General features: G+C 47.3%; 1 pseudogene across 1 annotated transcript; it reads left to right on the top strand.

Moving 5' to 3' along the window:
• Positions 1-1212: 1212 nt before the first annotated feature.
• Positions 1213-8255, top strand: LOC306639634 (large ribosomal subunit protein eL21-like; annotated as a pseudogene). Its single transcript has one exon. The product of its transcript is annotated as a large ribosomal subunit protein eL21-like (transcript).
• The last annotated feature ends 9098 nt before the right edge of the window (positions 8256-17353 follow it).

Below are 17353 nucleotides of genomic sequence, written 5' to 3'. Positions count from 1 at the left end.
TTTCTGTAATTATTGGCTAGTCTGAGTATTTTACCACTTCTCATTTCCATTTGTCCTCTTTGGCTACTTAACGTGTGATTTTCATAAGGATTTCTTACAGTTGGGAAGACAACCGATTGCCGGTCATGACTGTTAGACTTATTCTCCATTTTTCCTTGTTAATGCAGAAGCATATGTCATACAGAGACCTGAAAATAGTCTGATAAATGTAAGAGTAACGGGGTCTGGACTCGCTTCTCATTACTTCCTCTTTAGTAGCTGAGCATGAACACAGTGCCCTTGAGTACTTGGCTCCACTTCAGCCATTATTGCTGCTCAAACTGACAAGCCCTCTCGGCCCTTCTGCACCACGTTTACCAACCTGAGCCTCTTATGGCTGTATCTGAATCATTTTTGGGAACATGATGTGGTTCTCTCTTCTTTGCTTCCTTGATTATTTTTAAAAACGTAACATTTCTGAACCTTCTGTCCATACAAGAGCTAGGATGGTAGAGAAAGCAGCTTCCTCCTGCCCCGTGGCCCCAGGCCCCAGCCCAAGACCATCAGCATCTGAACCCTGCGTTTATCTTCCACTCGCTTGCTTTTCATGTAGCTTTTTTTAAAAAATTGTCTAAACCTATTTTTCAAGGTATATGTTTTCATTTTAGTTTTTAACATAGAAAATTTTATGTTATGTAATCCTCTGGAATGTTCTCACTTGGTGTGAAGTCATACCATCCCTTTTCTGGCATGTAGTTTGGTTTCCTTGCTGGACAGAGCCCATCTTGTGGCTCTATACAGTTAATTCCTCAGTTCTATCAATGGTGACAGCGTTTCTTCTGTTAAGTGTCTTTAGAGGAATGCTGTGTGATGCTTTCTTGTCTTACAGAATTAAAACATGCGGTTGGCACTCTCAATGCCCCACCCTGTTCAGCAGTGAGGAGTGTTAGCTGTTTGCTGTTTTCTGACAGGCCTTTCTGTTCATTTGCATTCCACATGGAAAAGAGAGGTCACATTGTTTTCCTATAAGTCTTGGGCTAGTTCTGCTTACTGTATGTCGTTACTGACTTGCTTTGTTTCACTTAACAGTAGTCATACGAGTCCATATAGAATTGTCTTTGTTCTTTCAAACCACTGCATAATGTTCCACGCCATGAATTATTTAGCTGTTCCGCCAGTGATGAAGTTCACACCTTTGGCATCAGAAGCAGTACTGTGAGATCACCTTCACACCCTGTGTTCCTCAGGGCAGTACCAAGACGTGAGTCCCTGGACGTGGGTCTGTCTCTCTCCAGAACAGAGACACAGATTCGCATACCTGAATGTGAGAGTATCTGTTTTTACATACCTTCTTTGGCACTCAGCACACAAAACCTTTTTTTTTTTTTTTTTTTTTGAAGTTCCTGCCAGTTGCCCTCTTTAATCTGTCATGTGGGTACAGTGACTATGGAAACTGATTAGTACAACAATCTGTTGTCTTCTGTGTGGATTTAGCATTTATAGGCTTAATGGTGATAGAGGCCCCAAGGTCCAAGACATAAAATAATTTGTAATTTGGTCAAGGTATAGTTAAATTCATGTCATGAGGCTGCCAAGGCCACCCAGCTAGTGCTCTCCATCCCTGCCACACTGTGACTTCCTTCTCTGCTTATCCCTGCATCCAAGCAGTTCTTCTGAACGCACCAAGATTTTGCAGCTATAGGTAAGTCGCTGACTGGTATTTCTGTAGTGAGTACCGTTGCAGGGAAGGGACCTTGGAGTGTATGTGGCAGAACTGATAAGTCATTAGGCTTGAACCTGAAAATCAAATGCTATGGAAAAGCCCAATACACAATACCTAACTCCTCCCTCCGAGATAACTATCAAAGACTTTGTTTTTATTCCTTTGGACAGTTTCCCTGCCTGAACATAACTAAAATTTATGTTATTATCTTCTCTAAGATGGAATCATGTGTGATGTTACTCTTATGGCTCCACAATCTCTACTGGTGCTGACGTTGTCTTCCTTTCCCCATGGTTGACTTTAAGGTTATTTCTAGGACTTTCTGGCCATCACGAGCAGTGCTGCCGTGATCCACTCTGAATTCCTTGGGTGCACCGGCTTAGCATCCCCAGGACAGTGCATGTAGGAGGCCATGGGGTCTGGGCCGGGCAGCCCCTGAAATTCATGCCCACTCCCACTCAGTTTTTCTGGGTCTGGGACCCTCAGTTTTGTCAGATGGGTCAGAACTTGAAGAAGCCAAGTCCAGAGTCTGCTGCCTGGTGCTCTAAGTAGGTTAAAAACAAGACCCAGACATTTCTAGGAAAGCGGCTGTGTCATTTCCAAAAAGCAGTATCAATTATGTCTTAGTTGTCTTTTCTGGGCCACTCTGCCCTCTGCTCAGCAACGTAGTGGCTTTCTGAGTTGAGGACACTCTCCTCTAAGAAGGCACAGGTGCTCTGGCCTTCCTCATCTCTCAGGATCACAGGGAGGTGGACACTGGGCAGCAGGGCAGCTTGGGCAGCCTCCACCTGGAGGCCTTACCATCCCTGAAGTAGATGCCAGCGTTCTTCCTCATGCTCCTCAGCCTCTAGCAGCTGGCACACTGTCCCCTTGCTTTTCTGTGATGTGACAACTGTGTGACCCATAGTCGGTGTGTCAAAACAAGGCCCTGCCTCAGCCTCTGCTCCTATGCTGACTCCACTGGTTTCCTCCTGTTTATTTCACTTACATGTGTAGAAAATAAGTAATATTTGCTCATGTTAAAACTTCAGGCCCTGAAGGTGACAGGGACATCCTTTTCTAATGTTTTACCCCCTTCCCCACAGAGGCAACTGTTGTGGCCTGGTCCTGAAACTTCCAGATAATTCTGTGTCCACATAAAGCTGTGGAGGTACAGTCACACCACACAGCCTGACTTAGAGAGTCTGGATCTACCTGTGGTCCCACCTGTGTGAACTGTGGCCATGTTCAAATTGCCCACTCCCCTTCTGGGAAACAATGGGGTTGTCTCCAGCATTTTGAGTGTATCCCAGGCTATATAAGTCTGCCTGCCTCTGTCTTCATGTACATGGGCAAGTGTGTCAATAGGGCAGTTTTCTGTAGGAGGAATTCTGGGGCCTGGTACATGTCATTTCCAAATATGATGAATGCCACTGTGGAAATGGTTCCAAGTGGTACTTCCCACACCTGTACCAACACTGTTCCCAAATTTAGTTGTTTGTCAGTGCGAGAAATGAAAAATAATTGTAGTTCCTATTTCTATTTCTACTGGATTGTATACTTGTTGGTTTAGAAGAGCTCTTAATATACATATTAAGGAAATTAACCATTTGTCACTTGCTGCACATACCTCCCCATTCCTCACTGATCTTTAAGTTTTATGGTATTTTACTGTCCAAAGTTTTAGATATGTACGCAATCATTTATAAACATCTAATGGCTTCTGGACAAGTTTTTTCTTTCATTTTTATTGGACCTATCTGGACTCAATTTCTGTAATGAATGACTCAAAGTACTTAGCCTGTTGCCTCTATACCATGTACTGATATATACAGCTCTTTGCCATTGATTCATACACCAGTTCCAAGTGGTTTTAAATATTGTAGTCTATGCTTTAATATATGGTGAGGATGACCCTGTCCCCTGACTCTACCTTCCTGAGTATTCCTGGCTATGGCTGCGTGATTAGTCGGACCTTCCGTGTGATGTCTTCACGAACTTCCTCCTGTGCAAGAATAAGGTATGTCTTTCCATTTACTGACAGCGATTTAATCTGACTATATTATTGGAAAGCTGTGGTCGGTGATATTGGCCTTGGCTGTCTACCTTGGTCTGGATTTCCTAAGCTGCCTCCTGGCAGGCCCCACCCCCACAGCAGCACCATCACAGACCCCTTATGTATTTATTCTTGCATAGTGGTTACTAGCTGCCGTTACACTGTCGATATCTTTGAGTGGCCTTTGCAGTTGAAATGCTTCTGTACACACCGCCATGCTAAAAAGGCCTTTAGGTTTATGCAAAGCCAGCACATTGTACCCAAGGTCACATTCAGGGAGGGTTTGCTTTCTGAACCTCTGCCCCTGTGTGGCTGGCGCCTCTCACAGGAAGTGCTGTGTATCTGGAGTGTCTGAATGGTGATCAGCAAGCACCTGACCCCTGTGCTCAACCACTGATGTGCCTTTTTCTCCTGCCCACATCTGCGGGAACCAAGGGCTCACACACCCTAGGTGAGCCATGTAGCTCCGCCCCTGCCCCTGCTGGCACTTTGATGTTTCCATGCTGTCTGGCCTTGTGACAGATTACACAGAGCAGAACGTTCCAGTGTCTCAGAGCCACCATCGTGAACATGCTGTCCTGTGTTCCTTTGGGGGGCTGCTGAGGTGGGCGCATTGGTCCCATCTCTACCCAGAGAAGGCAGAGTGGTGGCCATCTGCTTCAGAACGAGGCATTTGGGCTTTCCTTCTTCCAAAGTCGAACACTGTCCTGTTTCTCCTGACTTGGTGATGAGATAGGGAAGGTGGCCTCTTGCCCAGCACTGCAGGCCCTGGACCAGGGGTCTGAAAAGGTTGGAGGCCTTTGACTCAGTTGCCAAGTGCCCTGCAGCGGGGTTCCGCCACATCCCCATCTCGCCCACCCTAGCTGGTGTTCATCTTCTCTGGTTTTAAGGCCGAAATAACATGTTAGCATTTTGTCTTTTTTGTTTGGTTGTGGTGCTGGGGTGGAACCCAGGCCCTCGTGCCCATATGTGTGTTTTCATTTGCACTTTTTGATTCTGAGGAGCAGGGTGAATACCTGGGTGTGTGCGAGCCTCGTGCTTACCTGTACCTTCACAGCTGTGCAAGAACTATGTTGACACTGAGCCTGGTACACTGCAAGGTTTCTCAAGTTTTGTAGTTTGCCTTTTAATTTTATGTGTTGGATCTTGCTAATGTTTTAAATTTTGTAATCCGAGCCATCAATTTTCATTAGAATGGGCTCGGATGTTGTGTTCTGCCGTATTTCTTCTGGTTCCCTTGGACACTAAACTAATCCATCTGGAAGTTGCTTGGGAGTACAGTATGAGGCAGGAACCTGATTTGTTTGTTTCAAAATGACTGATTTCCCCAGCACCATTTACTGAATATTTCTACTTTGTCTACTGATTTGAAATGCTGCTTGGTAATCATTAGCTAAATCATAGATAACCCTTTCAGCAGGAACCGCCATCTTCCAGTAACTCACCAAAATGACAAACACAAAGGGAAAGAAGAGAGGAACCCGATATATGTTCTCTAGGCCTTTTGGAAAACGTGAGTTATTCCTTTGGCCACATATATGGGAATCTACACGGGTGATATTGTAGACATTAAGGGAATGGGTACTGTTCAAAAAGGAATGCCCCATAAATGTTATCATGGGAAAACTGGCAGAGTCTAGTGTTACCCAGCATGCTGTTGGCATTGTTGTGAATAAGCAAGTAAAGGCAAGAGTCTTGCCAAGAGAATTAACGTGCGTATTGAGCATCTTAAGCACTTACAGAGCCAAGACAGCTTCCTGACACATGTGAGGGAAAATGATCAGAAAAAGAAGGAAACCAAAGAGAAAGGTACTGGGTTCAGCTGAAGCGCCAGCCTGCTCCACCCAGGGAAGCACATTTTGTGAGAACAAATGGAAAGGAGCCTGAGCTGCTGGAACCTGTTCCCTAGAATTCGTGGCACAATAAATGTAAAAACAAATAAAAGCCTGTGAACTTTAAAAGTGAAAATAATAATAATAATGCAGATAAGTCTGCTTCTGGACTTTCTGTCTGTTCCACTACAGCTGCCTTACCCTGTGACAGTCCAATGTTTCACTAATTTTCTTAACTTGCTACTGTTTTCACATAGAGTAATCCAGGTCCCTGTCCCTCTCTTAAGACATTTGGATTTTTATTGGAATTTCATTTCCTTTATAAACATTTTGATATTGAGATTTCCCCATTCCCTGTTCATTCAGGGTAGGATAATTTTTTTATGTTCCTTGGAAGCAGTAGACTTTTTTTTTATTTGGGTTATGCAGGTTTATGAGGTTTGTTCCTTGAATGAATATTTCATATTATGATTGGATGTTAAAATTTCTGGAGCTGAGGATATAGCTCAGTAGTAGAGCCCTGGCCTAGCGTGCATGAGGCCCTGGATTCAATCCCCAGTACTATCAAAATTTTTCCAAATTTAAAATTAATTTAAATCAATTTTTTGTTTCTGATTATGATAGCATATGGTAAGACCTGTTTTATGTGTACTCTTTGTGTTGTAAGTAAATGTGCCAGACTTCACCATTAGGATCAACTGGGAGGTTAAACAGCATGTTGGCTAAAAGTGCTCTCAAGTCAGGCAGCTGGCTCTCATCCTGAGCACCCCCTCATTTACCACCTGAGCATCCCTCTGCCTCAGTTTCCCCATCTGTAAGAAGGGGTGGTCATGACCTACCTCAGAAGTGGGATAGGGATTAGTGACATAGTGCAAGCAAGGTACTTGGTCTCGTTTGATATGGACTTAGTGCTGTTCTCTGGGGTTTTCCAAGTGAATAGCAGTCCACTGGGGATTGCGTCACCTGCCAGAACTATTCCATTTTTCTTGCCTCTCTTCTTGTCTTATTGGAATTGGCCGTGATTACTAAGGAGCCATGAGCATTGTGATCTCATTCCTACTCAACCCATGGGGAATCTGTCAGCAGATGGAGGACAGGGTCCTGCTGGGCCCCACGGGCTGCATATGAGCCCCCTTGGCCTGTTTTATGTTGCCCAGAGGGTGGTCTTGGTGGTCCTAAATTAGCTGTGATCTGCTCATGGTTTACATTTTTAAATTTATGCGTTTATTTTAACATAGCTTTTTTATTTATGATAAATATAAAGTTTCCTTTTCAAATAAATTTCATTTTCCCTCCTAAAAGTCAGGCTATATTCACACTGCCTTAGAACTCATGCCTTTTAAGTGATCAGTTCGTGGGTCTTGGTCCGCTCACTCACTACGCTGTGCAGCCGTAGACTTCCTTGGCCCAGACAGAAGCTCTGCACCTTCCTGCCCCAGTCCCTGGTAATCTTCGTTATACTTTGTCTCTATGAATTTGCCTGTTCTAGAACCTCATGTAAGTGGAATCATGCATCGTTTGTCTTTCTGTGTCTGATTATTTCACTTAGCATGATATTTTCAAGGTTCGTCATGCCTGTAGCACTCCTTGTCATAGCTGAAGGATGCTCCACTACTGACACCCTGCACGGTGCTGATCGGTTGGACTTGGGATGGTTTCTTCTTTTGACTGTTAGGAACAGAGCTACTGTGAACATCTATGTACAAGCTTTTATGTGAACATGGGATTTCAGCTGTCCTGGGTGTCCAGGCAGGAGTGGAATTGCTGGCTCAGAGTCACTCTGTATGTAATTCTGAGGCCCTGCCAGGCTGCTTTGCCTTCGCAGCGGTCATGTGGGAGGGCTCCATTTCCCCACGTCTCACCACCACCGGTCATTGACTTTTTCATTATAACCATCCTGTGGGCGTGAAATGATATTGTGTAATTGTGACTTGCATTTCTCTGAAAATGGACAATATCAAGTGCCCTTCAAACACCATTGGCATGTGCATATCTTCTCTGGAGGGGTGACTGTGCTGAGCCTTGGCCTGGTTTCTAATTAGGTGTTTGTCATTTCATCATTGAATTGTAAGAGCTCTTTATAAATTCTGGATTCCAGACCCTCATCAGATATGTGACTTGCAAACACTTTGTCCCATTCTGTGGCAGTCCTTAAACAGGATGGAAGAGAAGTCCTGCTTGGGTGTGTCCTTCGTCTGTGATGTCATCGATGTCACCTGCGCTTATGCTGGATCATGGGAAAAGGTATCCATTTCTTTTCTAGATTGCTCTGGAGTTTTTTACTTATTTTTAAATCACAGTAGATATTGCTTTCCCTGCATCTCCCAACCTCTGATGATTTTATTTATTTTTTGTATTTTTTGTTGTAGATAGACACAGTGCCTTTATTTTGTTTATTTAGTTTTATGTGGTGCTGAGAATTGAACCCAATGCCTCACACGTGGTAGGCAAGCGCTCTACCACTGAGCCCCAGCCCCAGCCCCTGATGATTTTAATTCTATTAATGAACTATTAATGATTTCATTAATACTAATGGAATAGTAAACCCTCCTGTGATTTCTGATCCAAGGCACTCCTGGGCCTGGAGGCATGTAATGAATTAGAAGGTCCCCTTGGACTTCAGGCTGCTGTCTAGCAGGCTTTGGGATCAGGACATCCAAAGAGACGGTTCTAAGAACAGCATCTACAAGCAATTCTGTTTCTTTGCCACTTAGTAGCATGTGACTTTGGCTAAATTTCTTAAATGCTTTTGTTTCAAGGGATGAAGTCTTGCTAACATTGCCCAAGCTGGCCCCGAACTCCTGGGCTGAAGTGTTCCTCCTGCCTCAGCCTCCTGAGTAGCTGGGATACACCTGGGCCCATCCGAATTTCTTATTGTTGAAGGTTTCCTCAGTGATGAGGTGGGGAGAGGAGTGAACCTGGGTCTGTGTGAGGCTGAAACGTGCGTGTGGCTGCCCTGCTTGAGGGGGGTGGAGCTGCTCTCTCTGTCCCTTTGTGGCACGAGTATATCGGACAGTCCCTGGTCTTCCCTGCAGTCCACAGGCAGTGTCCTGGGACACTGGCCACTCTGTTGGTGGAGGTTCAGTGGCTCTCTGAGAGTTCTCCTAGGGCTTTGGGCTGCTCAGTATTTCTATTTCATCACAAGTCGATTTCTCAAGTTTTGTTTTCTGAGAACATTGCCTTTTTCGCTTATGCTGGTGCAGAGGATCTTTTTTCCTCTAATATCCTCCTCAGGAATAGCTTTTCAACTTTTTTATACCTAGCTTTTCTTTTCTTGAATAGACTTGCAAGAAATCTATTTTATTGGCCTTTTTGAAAAAGCTGCTTCAGATTAAAAAAAAAAAAAAATCAGCTGTGCAGCTCTGCTCTCCTTTGGTATCGTGGGCGGGGACTCACTGTGTCCAGGCCCATGTGGCTCTGATGGGGAAGAGTCGGTGAAGGCTGGGCGTGGAGCTCACGGTGTAGGCAGCCTTGTGCCAGCCCACCACACCCTCAGCCCACAGTGGCAGTCAGGGCCCCCAACTAGAGCAGAGCGTCCTGAGGAGACTGCTGACCACCCAGAAGCACATAAGGTGTCCTGTGGGTGGCAGGCCCTCAAAGGCATGCAGCGCACCCAGCAAAGGAAACAGCCTACTGTGGTTGCCTCAGGCCAGTTTCATCTTTAAATGGTCACTCCATCCACGTCCTTTATGGTCACCACTGTGCTGGTGCCTGTCAGTGCAGGCAGACAAGATGACTGGCCCTACCCTCTTGGGCCTATTCTCATGGTGCATAGGCCTCAGATGGTGACTACACAAACCAGGAGTGAACAGCAGCCAGGCACAGTGGCACAGGCCTGTCGTTCCAGCCACTTGGGAGGCTGAGGCAGAAGGATAGTAAATTTGAGGCCAGCCTCAGCAACTTACAAATGAAATTGAAAAGGGGCTGGGAGTGTAGCTTAGTGGTAGAGAGCTGGTCAATCCCCAGCCACAAGTGAACAGAGCCCTCCCCACAGGAGTCCTTGGACCCTCACTGGAAGGAAGAGCACTTCTGACAAGAGTAGGGCCTGACCAAGCCTGTGGGCTCTGAGGGCCTGGCTGGGGCTGGCCAGCCCTGACCTGTGGCCTCATGAGATCCAGGTGCCCCATGGGCACCCAGGCTTCTCCATATTTAGGAAGAAACCTTGTTGCTCTTGTATCCGTGTGTGTGTGTGTGGTTTCAGTGCTGAGGTGTGCTTGACCTTATTTAAGTGCATGCATGCTTTAAGTTTCCAAGTGTTTAGTAGTTTTTATTTTTTCGCACATTTTTGTCCGTTTCTGCTTTAACTGATGGTTATCAGAGAAAGTGGCCTGTACAATGTCTGCGGTTTTGAACATATGGCTCCTTTTCTTCATTGCTTAATGTATGATTATTTTATAAATGTTCCATGGCAGTTGAGAGGTGTTCTCTGTCACAGTCCACATCTGGATCAGTGTTTTGGATCAAATTCAAATCCATCATGTATTTGTATAACAGACGCAGCGTCCTCCCACCTCCCCTGGATTGCTCCTCTTGGGGGGCCTTCTTGTTTGCTCCATGTGTTCTGATGCAGCATTACTGATCCATCAAGATGCCCAGCAACACAGACACCCCTCTGCGGAGTGCTTTCTGTTTGGAAGTCACCACACCTGGTGTTGGTGGTAAAAACTGGAACCTGCTCATGCGCACACACCTGCACACAGACACAACCCCCATGCATGCGCACACAGCAGTCTTCCTGATTACAATGGACTGAAATACCTGCAGAGGTTATTTTCAACTTGAATTCTGCAACTGTATCTTTTACATCTCTGCTTTCTGTTCGTGTATGTGTGTTTATTTTACACTCCCGATTGGTAGGGGTTTTTTGCTTTTTTTTACTTCGTGTTAGGTAGAAAGTATATGTTGGGGACCCAGTTACTCGTACTGAAATGATCCACCCTTCCGATTGAGGGCATACCAGGGTGTGGACTTGTCACTGCAGCCTGGGCCACGTGGGCCAGTGCCAGCACTTCGTGATTATCAATGGTGCGGTCACAAATCCCCTTTTATACCTCCAGACTGCTCTGGGTTTGTGTTCTCCACTGGTCAAAGGGACAGGACAGTTGCTGGGCTTTTGCTGGCTTCCATGGGCCTCCAATGGTTCTGAGGAGCCAGGGGTGGAGGCTGCTGCTTTTGCTCGACCCCACCAACGCCGCTGTTCCCTTTGCTCAGGGGCTGAGTGTGCGGTGGTTTCTGGAGCCGTTTTCATTCTCACCCTTTAGCCCGTTTCCTGTGTAGATTCCTCTTGGGGTTCCCATAGCACACCCGAGGGCCTGTCACTAATGTGGAATTAATTCTTTGCTCACTTACAGAGTATGTTTTGAACCCCCATCTCTGAGCCTTGTAAGGCCAGAGCTTTGTTGCTTCATCGTCAGGTTGGGACTTACCTGATCGGGCATGTTTCCTCTCTGCTGCTGCAGTAAGTAAGTGCCTGTACTTCCTGCTGTGTTTGCTGCTGAAGCTGAAGGGAGCCTGAGGGAGGATGGGGTGCTAGCAGGAGGGATAGCCTGAGAGATGGGGAGGGGATGCAGGGCGTGGGCCCAGCAGGTTTCCACCCTCAGAGGGTGCGGAGGCTGGGTGGTAGGTTCTCAGTACACCTGGCAGTTCTCAGACCTTGGTGTGTGTGTGTGTGTGTGTGTGTGTGTGTGTGTGTGTGTGTGTGTGTGTGTGTGTAGAGAGAGAGAGAGGGAGGGAGAGAAGTGGGGCTGACTGCCTGGATTCTTGGGGTGAGTACAGAGGAGCCAGTTCTCTGCTTGGCTGACCTTCTGTGTGCCCCTGAGCAGATTACAGCCCCTTGGAGCCTCAGCTTCTCATCTGGACCTGACTGGGGACACAGCTTCTGATCTCAGGGCTCACAGGAAGGGATCCTGGCCTTCGAATTGACGAGGACTACAGGGCTCATGGCGGTGCTGTGTGGACCTGCCGTGGCCCTAGGGGAGGCAGAACCTGCACCCACACCCTGGACTGCCAGGCGCCAAGGGTCCCGGGTCGGCTCCGTGTAACTCTGGGCTCTGAGGCTCTGGAGACTTGAACCCAGCCTCCCAGAACTCAGTCCAGGTCAGAGTCCATAGAGGACTGCTGGGGACGCTGTGCTTCCGACTTCATTTTCAATGATGGCACTTCCCAAGAAGGAATCCACAGCTGACAAGCTCAGGATGGAAGGCAGGTGGGCATGTCTGGGTGACCTCAGGTGGCCAGGGCCCAGCAGACCTGGAGGGCCACATGCATTTGATAGTGTTGGATGTTTCCCTTAGCTCTTAGGTTCCTGGTCTGGGGTGAAACGATTTCTGCCTTTAACTCTGAGCGACTACATAGTTAAAAACTCAAGCCACAAAGAAGGTGTAAAATGAAAGTCAAATCCCTCTCCCCTTGCCTACTCAGTCCCACCACACAGGTGGCCTGTGTTTATTCGGATCTTCTGGAAATGGCTGAGTTCATATAGGAACTTGTTGCTGCTGACGCCGTCCCAGAGCAAGCAGGGCGATGACTAGTTCACCGCTGTCTGACTTCACGTGCTCCTCAGTCGGGAGCCACATGTGGCTGCCAAGCTGGGGGACAAGCGTGCCCTGGCTGTGCCTCCGGAAGGGGTGTCAGGCAGGCGAAGGGGGGCCGGGTGGGGAGGGGGCGCGGAGCCGCCGCAGGTGTTTCTTTTACTGGCCGCGGCTCCTGGCCGCGGTCAGGTTTTGCTTTTCACCTTTCAGTCTGTGAGAAAGTGAGCAGGAAAAAGCAAAAGGCGCTAGTGGCGGCACGCCCACGAGTGGGCCGGGGTTCGAGTCCCCGCGGCGTCCCTGCTTCCTCCTGGCTCCAGCTCCAGGCCCCGCCGCCCTACCCACAGGAACATGGGTCCCCAGGGGAGGCACAGGTGGGCACAGGGCTTCAGGGCCGCCCGCTCCTTCCGTCCACCCTGTCCTTGGCTGGGCTCTCAAGGGCTGGTGGCTGCAGCCTCCTTGCCCTGGGCCCCGTCTCCAGTGGCCTGCAGGCGACCTTGCATCCCTCTGAACTTCCCATTCTAGGTAGTTAACATAAGCAGAATCCACGGTGAGCACTTCCAGGTCTGGCTCTTCACTCAGCATGGTCTTCCCAAGGTTTACCCATGCTGACGCTCCTCAGTCCTCACACCACTGGACGCGAAGACCACAATCAAGTCCACCAGCTAATGGACCCTGGGTTGTGCCTGCAGTGTTTTTTTTTCCCCCAGTTGTGGATGGACACAATACCTTTTTTTTTTTTATTTATTTTTATGTGGTGCTTATTGGTGGAAAATAAAAAAACCCACAATAGTGTGGTCTGAGAAAAGAATGCCATACAGTGATAGCTTCCACTTCTTTCAAGATAAATCCTTTTCAGATGCTGGCCACTGGTGGGGAGAAAGTATTCCATCAAACCTAGAACGAGAGTCTCTTGGAAATACTAATCTCTTCCAAGAGGAATCCTCTCCAGACACTGGCCACCAAACCCCAAATCAGAAATCCATGTACCTGAGTGCAAACAGACTGCTCACTAAATCACCTCTCAGTATAACCTAGAGAAGCCCAAACTCCTCCTTTGGCTAGTGGCTCATTTTCCACCAGGAAAGTGGGTCCATCAGAACCATGACTCCATTCCTGAAGAATGGCTTTGGCTGACCCATAAAGTTTGCATCCGGCTGGGTCTTTTCTGCTAACAGGGCTGAGGCTCAAACCCAGTGCTTCACACATGCTAGGCAAGCGCGCTCCACCACCGAGCCACCATCCCAGCCCTGATCACACAGTTGGACTATTCTGAACCAGGCGTCTATGGGCACTCATTCCCAAGCGTTGGTTCAAGTCCATGTTTTCAAGTTGAAGTGGTATTTCTGGGTCATACGGTAATTCCATGTTGAGCCTCTTTTGTTTTTTGCAGTGCTGGGGATGGAAGCAGGGCCCCATGCCTGCCAGGCAAGCGTGCTGCCATGGGGCTCCACCCCAGCCCCGCATCTAACTCCAGGAAGACCCACTGCAGCTGCACCCTCTGGCTTTCCCCCAGCAGTGTGAGAGGCTTCCAGGCTTTGCACGTACTGACCAACACTTAAGACTTCCTTGTTGTGGAATCCTCATAAGTGTGAAGTGGTCTCTTGACTTTCCGATTTTTTCATCTGAATTTTTTGCCCTCATTCTGAGGTTGGGGATTCACTATCTGGAGTGAGATGTGACCCCAGGTCATAGGACCCCAGAGCCTGTGCTTGACTGCAGCCCTCCTCCCCACAGGACTACAGCTGCAGGCCCTGGCAAGGTCTGTGAAAGCGATTGGGGTGGGGAGCCAGGGAGTTGGCACCTTCTCTCCTGCAGTCTCCCTCAGCACTTGGGTCCCCTGTCCCCTTCTGCCTGGTAGAAGGTGTTCTAGCCCCTTTCCCTAGCTCAGAGGCACCCTGGGCCTATCCCAGGGGACACTGGAATGCAGCCTGTTTGACCAAACTTTAGAAGCCCTTCTGTAGCAGACCTTTGCCAGCATGGTCCCCATCCCCTCAATGGAGTGCGGTGGAGAAGCCCTCCATGTCCTGCTTGGCCAGAGGGAATGAGGCCAAAAAGGCCCTGCTTTATCCTCCAGAGGATGGGGAGGGCAGCTGTTGCGGGGGCGCCTGGCATATAGAACTCATGCCAAGGGAGTGTGCCTGGCGGGTAACAGCCCATGCCAGAGGTTGGAAACTTCCTCTGGAAGATGTTGGCAAGGACTCGTCGTAAGTTGGGCTCTGCTAAGGCTTTCCCTGGAAGACGCTGGCAAGGACTCGTCGTAAGTTGAGTAAAGCCGGAGCCCCTTCTTCAAAATATTGACTTTTTCCCTTTCTTGTTTTTCTAATGGAAACTCACCTTGCTACAGTGAGTGATTATGCTCAATAAAGCTTCTCAGTTGAGGGATGGTAGGAACACAAACAATTCACAGGAGTCAAATCATTTCCAACAAAATAAGTTCTATTGATTACACTAAACACTAATTTTCCTATGGGGAACGGTGGACATTCTGAAGCAACATGTCTTGTGATATTTTTGTTAGCTTTTACAAGACTTCCAATTATCTAGTTACCCGTAAGTGATTTTCTCTAGTCTCTATGATTTAAATACCTGTTACATTTAGTTCCCTCTATAAAGTAATAACCTTTCAATAGAAGTACACTATATTTAGTTCTAATAGAAAAGCCTTAGTTCTTTTAAAGATAGAGATTTTGTTTTAAAGTTAATGGCCTAGCTCTTAATAGTATTGTGTGATTTACTATAGCTTAGGCATGTGATTAGGGTCATAGTAGAAGGTTACTGGAGGTCATGGTTTATCACAGTAACAGGAGACTGGGTAAAGGTTAAATTTTAAAGAAAAATGTGCGTTCTGTAGGTTTCGGGTCAAGAAGAGCCCATTGTGGAGAAATGTTAAGTGAGATAGATATGCCAGATGGCGCCAGTTAGCTGACTTTACAACCTAACTTCTGTTATCTATTGAAACTTCTAAAGAAGTGCTTTCTTTATGTTTGATCACAAGATATTTTGGGTGGTGGGAGCAAGGGTATATAAGCTGTAAAGGAGTTCAATAAAGTTGTCAGCATTCCAACACTGACCCGAGTCCGTGTGGTTTGCTGTCCATCGCCGACGCTGCGCCGCCTAATCTATTGGGGGCTTTTACATTTCAGGCCATTAGGGACCCTTGGACTCTGCTGCTAGGGCTGGTCCCCGGCAAGCTGTGTCACCCTTAAAGAAAAGAAGGACAGCAACAAAGGAACGCCATGTCCCTGAGCTGCGCCTTAGTTCCCAGGACCCTGGGCAAGTCAAGGGTGATGAGAGCGGCCCTGGGAGGACATCGACACGCGTGTCATCTGGAAGGACACTGCCTTTCTCATAAATGCTGGAAGCTAAGGCAAGTTAATGGTAGCTGTCAAAAACTGCCTGCCTGCACGTATGCCGGAAACAGCCCTCCTTGGAATGTTGGCCAAACAAGGAACAAAGCCAAGTAAGCCAGGTGATGCTGACGAGGTCATCACTTCAGCAACCAGCCTGTGAAACTCCCTTCCTTGTGGTGACAGCAGAGTTGAGGACATTGAGGAGAAGGTACATTAGCATCCTGGACAAGGTGCCTGGAGGGATGGAGACCTTACTTTCTTGGAGAAGTGTCCTTAAGGAGAGAGGCACTGCTTAGCAAGACACCATGAGGGACAGAGCCTATCACCACTTAATCTTCCCTGTAGGCTTTTCCAATAAATTATATACTTGTATATATATAATTATACTTGTATATGTTAATTATATGTACATGTTGTGTTTGTCTACACACACACACACACACACACACACGCCTTTTTTTTTTTTTTTTTTTTTTTTGAGACAGGATTTAGCTAAATGGCCCAGATTGGCTTCAGACTTAATCCTCTCACCTCAGTCCAGAGTAGCTGGAATTAGAGGTGTGTACCACCATGCCTGGCTGAAATCACATGCCTTGCACACCATCTCCAGGTACTTTCTTTGGTCACTTGGCAGCCTAGTCCATTGCCCTGCACAATAGGCTGTGTACTTGACAGCAGCCCAGTCCACTTGGTTCAGTCCCTTACCCCACGAAGGCAAAGATCAGAGTCTGATCCATCCAGCTATTTCAGGTGTCCCCGCTGCTCCTCTCTGGTGGTTGCTGTAGGTGGTCCTCACAGAACTGGTGGGTGATGTACATTTGGAAGCATGGTATAGGTGGGGCAGGTTGGCAGAGGTGTCTGCAAAGGGCGGAGATGGTAAGTCAAATCCCTCCAGGCCTCATTCCCCCACAGCTGAAGAACTGACCCTTCCAAGAGGCTGCAGAGGTCTTTGCATCTACCTGGCTAAGCCACTTCCAGAGCCTCCCCTTTCGCTAAGTTTAGAGCCAGAACCAGCTTGTTCACCTGGCACCCCGACGTCAAGGACAAGACTAGGCACTCAGTGGGTGCTCAGTGGAAGGAGAGAAGGAATGAACCCATAAATGAAGAAGCTAGGGCTGTAGCCCTTGTGGGTGTTTGAGTGACCCTCTGAGTCTGGTCTTTCCGTTCTTTATTCTGGGAAGGATCAGCTAATTTTTGAAACAAGGAATAGGAGGGTCCTATGGCTTCAGGTTCATTTTCATTTTATACTCTTAGCAGCCACCTGAGGTCAGAGGTAGTAGTACATCTACATTGCTAAAATTGAAGTCGTGAGAAGCCAAGTAACCAATTTAAGGTCACATCAGCAATGAGCAACAGAACCAAATCAAACCCAGATCTGCTGACTCCCAAGTCTGGCTGTTCCCATGCTACATGTCCTTGAATTAAGAAGCCTCAAGGAACCCGGTACAGTGGCACATGCCTATAATCCCAGTGGCTACGGAGGCTGAGGCAGGAGGATTGCAAGTTCAAAGCCAGCCTCAGCAATTTAGTGGGTCCCTGAGCAACTCAGTGAGACCCCATCTCTAATAAAATACAAAAAGTGCTGGGGATGTGTCTCAGTGGTTGAGCGCCCCAGGGCTCAACACCTGATACAAAAACACAAAAACAAGATTATGCTTTTTTTTTTTTTAAACATTTTTAGTTGTGGATAGACCTTTATTTAATTTATTTATTTATATGTGGTGCCGAGAATCAAATCCAGTGCCTCACACATGCTAGACAAGCGCTCTACCACTGAGCCATGACCCCAGCCCAAGATTGTTTTGCTTACTCTGAGCCACTGTTCTAAATTTCTTTTTCACAAAATAAAAGGTGCTGCTTTATTTTTTAATACATTTTTACTTTTAAATGACATGGTAATTACA

The sequence above is a fragment of the Sciurus vulgaris genome (genome assembly GCF_902686455.1).
Source record: "Sciurus vulgaris genome assembly, chromosome: 11".
NCBI classification, from domain to species: domain Eukaryota; kingdom Metazoa; phylum Chordata; class Mammalia; order Rodentia; family Sciuridae; genus Sciurus; species Sciurus vulgaris.
This window is presented reverse-complemented; position numbering and strand designations above follow the sequence as displayed.